This window comes from Ornithodoros turicata, chromosome 1 (assembly GCF_037126465.1).
Source record: "Ornithodoros turicata isolate Travis chromosome 1, ASM3712646v1, whole genome shotgun sequence".
Taxonomy (NCBI): Eukaryota; Metazoa; Arthropoda; class Arachnida; order Ixodida; family Argasidae; genus Ornithodoros; species Ornithodoros turicata.
In genome coordinates this window covers 77206550-77216367 of record NC_088201.1, presented here as the reverse complement: position 1 = coordinate 77216367, position 9818 = coordinate 77206550, and positions in this window count along the sequence as shown.

Here is a 9818-nt window from a genome sequence, read left to right as displayed (position 1 = left end):
TTGTGCCCAGCGGAACGGCTGTACTGGAGTCAAAATCTGCTCCGTGAATGGTCGTTGAGGGCTTGCCTTTTTAGCTAACCGCTTCAGGGTGCCCCCAATTCCATCGCATGGCCCTTTGCCGTGCGATGTAGCAAAGAACTGCCATGTCGCGTCGATCCCGAAGTCGTCAGCATGGTGGCAGAGATTAACGAATTTTTTTTTCTTTTTTTTTTTGTCTTGAGAGCTTGCCCCATCGGAAAAATAGTGAATCTTGGTTACACCCGGGATAGCACATCTTATCTCCGTTATGATACTTTTCTGAAAAGCGTACACTGTTGGGTTGTCGTGTGTGAGATGATCTGAAATGATGGCGTAGGACTTCACGTGGAGAGAACCGTCGACCTCGCCTTGCTCGTGATAGTAGATGCATGCCGGATGAACAGTTGCTTGAAAGCTGTCCCAATGGAAACTTTGCGGCGCGTCCTGCACTATAAAACTATAATTTTCGGCAACGTCCATCACAACGATGGCATCTGTGTCGGGTAGATGGCCCTTCAGGTCGCGCAAGTATGCCTGCGACTTGCTGACGAAGTGGTGCGCCGCAAGCTCACTGATGACTTCCGCTAATCTTTCCTTGAAGTCGTCCGCTGGGAGGTTGAAGGTCTCCAGCCTACAGTGTTTACCACTCACCCACTGTTTGTACACAATTGGTTCTGTAGAATCCTGACGGTGCAGGCCGGTACTGCTCAAATGGTCTGTTAGGGCTGCCATTCCAGGGCATCGATCGCAATTCCCAGTCATGCAATGTTCGTTGTGCACGTCGCAAATGATTCGGGATATTAAGCTTTCGCAATCTTCCTTCAACCCTGCTGCGTGTATCATGAGCTTTGCATTCTGGTGGTATTGACATACACAAGTAGTGTGAGTTCCAGCTGCACCGGCGAGAACACACCACTGTGGCCTCAATGCAGTGAAACTGGAAAACGCAACCCTCATTTCCGTATTTTGAGATTTCTAGACTTCAAACGCCTCTCTTAGGTTCAGGAGCATCAGCCGTTTTTGTTTGCCGCGAAGTACGTCCTTTTTGCACGGCAGACACAAGGATATGAAATCGTCCTCGTACAATGCTACAATCGCGGCCTTCACTGATTCCTGGAGCGGCCTATTTGTCCTGCGCTTCGGTTCGCTTAGAACACCGTGTGTCTCCTTCAGGCGTCGGGCTTGTCGCACGAGCCTTTCTGGGGCTCCAAAAAGTGCCATGGTGCTATCAAAGGACCATGAATTCGGCGCAAGTGTAAGAATTGCTGCCTTTTTCGAACGGCTGCCCTCCGTTCCGAACTTTCGCTTTAAATCGCCCATCAGCGCCTTGTAACCCTCCTCCAAGATGATCGACTGCCAGTTATACTACCTGTTGCACCGTCAGATGAATCTGAGGAATCCTGCTCTCCTGAGGTTAGCGGCCCTTGCAATTCAGCTTTTTCCTTTGCTGTGCACGTGACGCCGCTTGGCGTTCTGTTGTCTGTTCACAGGACTATCGCCAACTGCACCGGGGCATGTGCTTGGGCCGGCCTCATTGTCGCTCTGCCAGGCACTCAACACTTCGATATTCGATTCTCGCAACAATTCTTCTTCGCCACTTTCGCCTTTCGCCTTATAACACTGCATGTAGCACAGGGTACAAAGCCTGTTCCCAGGCACCAGCTTCAGGTAAGGCAGCTTTCGCGCAAGCTGCAACGAGATCACCTTTGTTCCTTTTCGACGAGATTCATGTTGAGAAAATGGGTTCATGCATGTCTTGGGTGCAAATACGGTCGCTTACTAACTTCTAATTAATCTCTTAATAAGGTACTTCCTAACGTAGACCTCGTAATGATGACCACATACCAATCGCGGAGTAACTGCCTTCGCTCGAAGTATTACCAGTTCCCTTTCTACTTCTGGAAGATCCTCAACGTTACGCAACATGATTTCAGAATAGACAGTGCGATGGCACATTCCTGGCCCAAAACAACACGCGGGAGACACGCAGCTCCTGCGAAATGGGAACATTTACAATGTTAATCTCGCGCATGAACTTTGGAAGTGACAGTTAAACTCGCGACAAACGGATAGGCCAAACTGAAATTACATTTCTGACTTTCGTGATATATAGCTATAGTTTGGCAGGCACTGTGCTAAATTTGTGCGTGGCAGAAATATTACGTGGAGCCCCGTCTGTTTTTAGTTGCGCTTGTGACAGTACCATGTGCTCTAAATTCGATAAAACGACCGTAAACGTCGCGAAACGTAAAGGTGTGCCAAAGAGATGTTAAAACTTGCCATCCCAGTGGTCATTTGCTGCAACAGGAAGTTCTCGGGACGAAACTTCTCTGAAAGCATCCATAGCTGCCGAAACTGCATTACGAAGCCCACTCATGTAGCAGACGACTCTTAGCAGACGACTGAAGTGTTGATGCGCCGTCGATCGGCTGCATCGCCGGAGCTCTCCGTGACATTTGTTCGGCGGCACAGAGCGCTCCACATGCCAACCTTCAAAAATTATTTTTTCGGAAACAAAAAATAATACCTTTTTGAAACTTTCTCAGAGCGCTCAATGCACCTGATACTATCTCAGAGAGCTTCCCTCGTATTTTGCGCGGCCCACCATTTTCGATATTTCGAGCCAAACTTACCGTTTTTCAGAAAAAATGACAATTTAACGTATTTTTTTCGATAACTTGTCCTCCGTTTTTCTGGACGGCAATTTTTAATCCTGTACAGCCCTACAGTATCTTGCCTATAAATTATTTCAAACGCTCTTGTGTTCAGCATGTGCGTGAAATAAAATGGCAAAGTTTGCAATTTTGGCAGTGTTTTGCGTACCATTGAAATTGCACGGAACATGTCCACAGTGCGTTTTGAGACTTCAGGTGCTAGCATCATTATCTCAGCTGCCATCCCGTCCAAAAATATGCCCAATTTCATTCTCCATTACGCAGCGCGATTAGTTTTTGGAAGGTGCGGTTCTGCGCAATTCCGTCAATTTCATATTCAAATTTCAAGGCGAAAAAAATTTTTAACGCGCAGAAAGATGATCAGTAATGTTTTCTTATCATAACAACACCGCCTGATTTTTTAAAACAATATCTGCGATGGTCAAATTTTTTACTCGGACGTTTGACGTGGAATGACCCAGTCGGCGAACATTGTAGAAAGCGCGCGTCGGTGAAGTAGAGGAAGTAGAGAAGCTTCTCCAAGGTCGTCGATCCGTCCATGAAGTTGATGCGAGCGAGGGAACAGATGCTTCTGCAAGCATCGCTGGCTAATCAGCGCGGCGTGTCCTGGATCTCAGCCCGTCGCTCGACGGCTCCCCGCCCGCTGCCGCTGTTCCGTGTGGTCGCTTCAAAAATGATACGCGGCATCCTTCGAGCCCTTCCTGGGTAAATGTGACTCTAGTCGTGTTCAACTTAAAGGGGCCGTAAACAGGCCACCAAACATTTCTGAAATAATGATACCCCATGAAAGAGCGCAGATCATGATACCCAAATATACATTTCGTTCGGCTCGTGCCAGCTCATTGACCCATATAACTGCTTTCAAAGATGAGTAACCAGCGAGCCTCTCTCCACCACGCATACGTCACATGGCTACGTAGCGTTTTGCCGTCGAATCGGGGGCCGAGCTGCGCACATGACGTTTCAAATTACAAGCCAATAAAGATACTTCGTTATCAGCTCTGAGTCGGAGCGCTCAGTTTGTTTGTGTGAATCGACGTTTTGCGCTCCGTGGTTCCGAATTTCAACGTCATGACATCTTCAACATCTACGGCTGGCGCAAACGTCAACAGTTGGGCTGCTATCACATGACGCGATTCGAACCCGGGTTCCTCCCAGTCACGACGTGACATGGCCAGCACGCTATCCACTGTACCACGCGAGCTAGTGACGCGATGCCGCGTGGCTCAAACCAAAGTACGGCAGCCCAGTTGTCGGAACCATTCGAAGATGACGAGGATGTTCCATCGCGCACATACCTAAGATTCCGGAACTGTAGTCCCGGATATTCATTCGCGCTCGTGGTGTGCTACTGCCCAGAAAACGTAGTGCGCGTATGATACCTAAATTAAACGCATTTCTTTTTCAGTTTGAGGCTGTAATTGTTTAGATTTTGAATAGAAGAGGATTCACGTTCATCTAGTCCAATTCCCCATTTGCAATAAAATCATACGTGGAACACTCGATCGTAATTGGCGATGAAAGCGCTACGTCAAAATGACGTAAAGTTAGAGCGCGGGGCGGAGCTAAAATGCGAAAGAGTGCAGTGAATATTTCATCCGTATGCAAGCGCCTTTTGTTTTTGAGCGTTAGTAATTGCAAGGAGTTTTCACTGCATAAATTTCATTAATATAACACAAAAAAATGTGCACCTTTTGTACCTGTTTACGGCCCCTCTAAGAAGAAGAAGAAGAAATCTAGCCCGTCAGCTTTCAAAATATTACTGCGCCGCATGTAGGATATGGCTGGACACAGAGAGCAGGCCACGGTAGCTCAGACGGTAATATTGTTGGCTTGCTGAACTCAAGTTCACTGGTTCGATCCCGGCCGAGGATGGTAGCAGTGTGGGGGAGTTAAACATTGCTTCCAGCACTGCGTGTTGTAGATTTCCGGCGCACCTCAAAAGAACCCCAGGTGGTCGAAATTAGCCGCAGTAATACCCTGCGGCACGAGCAGCATGTCGCGATACAGGGCAGACGAACCTTACGTGTAACATCACGGCACCATTATTTTGGACACAGAGAGGTCACGCTCCTTCCTGCGCGAGTTGATGTAATCACTCTGCTTCCGTATAGACCGTTTACAGCAGAGTTATCTGGGCGCCGCCATCTTAGCGCACGTGACCTTGCGCGCCACTGCTTGCCTTCTCTTTCGACTGCTTGTTGACATGGCGCACGTAGTACGGCGGTGCAACCCAGAGACGCTTTCCACGATTTTAAACCTTTTGCAATGAATTCCGGATGGAAGGATGTCATGAGGCTTTGGCCGAAGCTTCAACGCTCAGGTGAGTGATTTGCTTGATTTAGAGTGACATTTCTGTCCTCGTGCGTCCCACAGATCGGCCCCACTATGCTCGAGTTACTATATATTTCGGCGTTTTTTTTTTCTCTTCTTTTGTTGGGCATACGTTACGTTGTGGGTACGTTCATAGTGTAATATCGTAAGCTCGTGATTTCTTGGTTTTTATCGCAAGAGTTGGGGTACATGAGAGCTTGTAGCCACTAAAGGAAAGCTTCAGTGTTTTATAATATTGTTGTTACAACTACCTGGGAAAGATATGCATGTAAGGGCTGTTATGTTGTCGTTATGTAGTAGCATACTTTTATTGTTGATTTCAGATGTATATAACCACATGATCAACGAGCTAGAGGGAGACGGAAAGCCTGCGCTGAAATACAGAGAATTCGCAAACGCAAGGAAGCTGTTTGACAGCGGCCATGTCGGTGTAGTACTGTGCCAGTGCAACGATGGTGTATGAATTTTAAAGGCCTACATCAGGTCGACACAAACAGTGAGCAGAACGTGTAGTAGAGAGACTCGCTTCGGGCCCACTTTGGCGGCAGCATGCACATGTAAAGCGGGTTTGAGCAGCAGGTGCAGTCATATTTGTACACTGGTCATCAAGGTTGTAGAGGCGACAAACAAGGGGCTCACGAGTGCTTCGTGCACTGACAAGGCATGTACGTGGAACGGTTCAACTGCGAGGAACGTGACCCCTGCTACTATTGGGGAAGTTTATTCTCACAAGCAGCAGCCAACGCCTACAGCAGAGTTTGGGGCTCACACAGAAATGCTGCGCCAATTTGAGGGCTGCATTACTTACCCTCGCTGACTTGAAATCCTTCCCGATTTGAAATCCTTCCTCTGAAGATTCGATACCTACCGTTGTCAAATCAGCTTGTTTTTCTCTCTCTGTGGAAACCCGTGCATTGCAAAATGCCTCGAACGCGGGCAGTCTTTGTATAGCGACGGGTCGTGAATTTAACAAACAGCTTCGTCCCACACGATCAGATCTCTGTCACAGTTTCTGCACTCAATCACGGAACAGGTCTTCCCTCTGTTTTTTCAGATTTTGCACAGAACTGTAGCATAGCGGCAAAAAAGGTCGGAAGCACTCACATAGGCAAAGGCACTCGCAGGAGGCAAGCAATGGCGTGGCTACTGTGGCGCCATCTATTAGCGCCCGAAGCAACTTGCTGCTGTAAACGGTCTATTGGCTGTTAGGACCGGCCAATGACACTGCGCCGCGGCGCTCCCCTACTGATGGCGCTTGGTGGCGCTGCAGTATTTCTCTTGGCGCGCTATTGTATCTCCTTATCTCCAACAGCTCATGTAGGTGACGCACTAGGCTGCTTTTCCTTCTTAAGTTGAACACAACTATAGCTCAGCATTCCTAGGCTTCTTGTCTGGAAGTGTCCTCGGTTTGGCTACAAAGACATCTTTCCTTTTTCCTTTAGTTTTAGTTTAGTTTTCCTTTAGATTTCCTTCCTTTTGTTAGAGCCGCTAAGCAGCGCAACCTAGAGCCAATAATTAGGGGTATAGGGTATAGCATTCCTTTTCCTCGCCAGAGGCACTTTTCGGTGTCCGCGATTGGGCCGATCGTATCACGTGATTTCCCTTTCTAAGAACGCGCCGTCCATGTTGAGTCCCCTCCATCCAAAATCGGTTACCTCGGTTGTTAGCTGGCTCGACTGCGCGCTGTTCTCCGGCGGAGAAAGGGCAGATTGGCGTCCCATTGCTAGGCGACGCAGGCGCACCGGACCCAAGATGGCGGGCTGGCTCACCGGCGTGGCTCAGTGTCGCTACTCCGTTCTCTCTATTTAGTGACCCCAGCTTAAGCGAGACAGTTAGTAGAATTCATGACAGTAAACCTTTTCTCCAGTTAACCATGCTGTTGGTTTCTTATACCGGCATGTGACGCGCAAAGCAGAAAATTTTATTTCGCCCATCCTAAACAATCTTGGGAAGAGCTCCGAAGCAGGTTGGAGAAGAGGTCATAAAATGCGAAGTAGTTGTAGCCCGCAGTAACATAACTGCTGTAGTTAAGTACAGAAAAATGTAGTTTAACTACTAGTTATAATTACATTCCCAGAGATAGCTTGTAACAACTTTTTAACTACTATGCAGTAGTTTAACTAGATGTAGTTAACTACTTCCCATCATTGTCCACAACCATGAACCCCAACACTGGGGGTTTAAATTTTTTATGGTGTTATACCACCCGCCCAATTTTTGTCGCTGATTCACTAAGGAGAAATCACGAGAACAACCAAGTTCTCGGGCAAATGGCAATTTCAGGGACACGGTGCGTTGATTTTGTTGTGTAGCCTAAGCTGACACATTTCGATTTTCAAACACTGTTGCCTATATTTTCTGACTGTCAAGTATAAAACAAATAAACACTTGAAAAGAAAGATTCAAATGTGAATAATGTCAAATAAATGTCAAATGTGTACTTTTACATCATTTACACATTTCAACGAAGAGAAAAACAAATATAAATTCACAACAGGTCATAGGTTGATTTAGTCTGCAGTCTGCTCCAGAGGGAATAGTGGGAAGTAACCGCGTCGGCTTCTCCCGCAACATGGCCGGCGCAGCTCAGTTCGACGAAAGCGCAACAGGTGGCGCTCATTTTTGAAATGGGTCTATTGTGCTTTTCCGGAGGCCTCACAGCGGTGGGCAACGTCTCGACTGACGCCCTAGAGGAATGTGCGTCATGGGCCGACTTCTAAGGGAAAACCAACGGCAAACCCCAGACACCACAGTCGGCACCGGGATTCGAACCCGGGTACCTCCCAGTCTCGACGTGACATGGCCAGCACGCTAACCAATGAGCCACGTGATTCGTGCTATCCAGTGTAATGGCTGTAATGCGCATCAACCCTGAACAAACGGAAAGCAGGGCTTGCGTGCATAACGCTTAGGATGCGTAGCTGTCAGCCTTTGCTTTCAGTTCTATAATACATATATACGGGTCCAATCATGCTCACCGTGACTAATTGGCATCCGTGAAAAAATGCAAGAACAAAGCGAGTCGTGTGTTCCTGTCGTCCCTCTGTGTGCCCAGACTCAGGCTAATGCGAGCTTGCACCTTTGGAAGCAAAAAGACGTACATGTCGTAGACCTCAAGTGAGACAGTTTCAGCAACATTGCCCGTGTAACTAGTGTAGCATCAAACAGTATACAAAATGGCTTCAAAATACAATACGTACAAGTTTTCTGTAACACAGATGCACAACTTTCCCGCCATGTTTTCCGCACACAGATTCTTGTTTATGGAAGGAGGGCTTGGCTTTGCAGTGTTGCCAACATTCTAGACGAATGATCCGCCAAAGTAGCCAACCGATTCCGGTAGAATCCGCTAAATTTTGCGAAGAAGCCGCTAAAACCGCTCAACGCTGAAAAGTGCATGAACACGTTGAGATTTATGTAATTTCACCTCTGCGTATGGTGTTCTTCTTCTTCTACCAATGAGATAATGGCCGTGAGCCGTGTTCTGGAGCGTGCTTCGCATTCTCGTTCATTTCTTCGTCGTCGTACCGGGGAGGTCGTACTCGAAGCAGCTCTTCGCGTGCCAGCACCACACCGAAGTACTAGAACCAGCACTATACCGTTTCGTCCAATCTGCCGCCGTTCTGAACCGTACCTTAGCACAGGGTCCCGAAGCCATTCCTTGCAAAGTTTCTGTTTGTAACTCACTTTTGGCATTTCAACAAACGAGAAGAGTGCACACTGCCACGGACGCTAGTGAAGAAGAGAAACGAAGCCACCTCGCAATGGGAACAGCAATCGGCAGACTTTGTGGGCTACTATAAGAGGGAGCAAGATGTCCATACAATCTTTAATTCGGGTTCTGGTGCAAAAACTCGGTTTATGTGTCATCGTTTCCCCTAGTCAACAATACTGTGCTGAGTGAGAGCATCATTTAAGGTCTTAGTAGTTAGGGCCACTTAGATGTGTTTATGTGCATACTCTGGCGTTCGGAATCCACCACGGAAACAAATAGCCGCGCTACCAAGGTAAAGTGTGCTACACCAGCTACAAGGGCTGCATCCGTCTCGAAAGTGATGGTCGTAATCTTGTGCTGAATGTGACTTGTTAGTTACTCTAAAAGTGTGTTTTTTATTTGTTTGTTTTTTTGCGCGACATGATTTTTCGCGTTTTTCGAGACCGCCAAAGAATTCGCAAATTTAATTGTACCCTCGAAGTCGACAGTCACCGAGATATATGAGCTTGCGTTTTTCGCGAATAGTATAGGGTGTTTTCACATGACGTCAAGCGAACCCGTTTGGACTCCATGGTGATGGTCACTTTTCGGCGCAGCTGCCGGACTTATCTAGCATTCTAGTGTTGAAATCCGGACGCGTCCGTACCCCTCTTTTATCCCAAAGGTGCTTCGTCATTGTCGTTCTCACATTTTCTTTTATGAAAACTATGGTTGTCGCATCGAAAAATAGCGCAGTTTGTCATCTTGCAATGCCGCTAGCACGAAAAGTGACCATCAGTGGGAGGAGCTTCCGAGCATGTCACGTCACTGCACGTCACGCAATGACGTCATGCACATGTTGTCCCGCCCACTGGTGGTCACGCTTCTGCAGCTAGCTGAACTGTGTCCTCGTGGTATTTGTTTTTGTACGCGACGCTATGGTAAACTGCGCTATTTACGGTTGTAACGAGAGAAGTTTCCGCAAGAAAAAGAGGAAGAGAGAAGAGGAAGACGAGGATTCACGTGAGACGTCGCTGGGAAACGAATATTTGCAAAATGACGATGACGAAAATGTTGCAGAAGAGGAGGAGCGACGA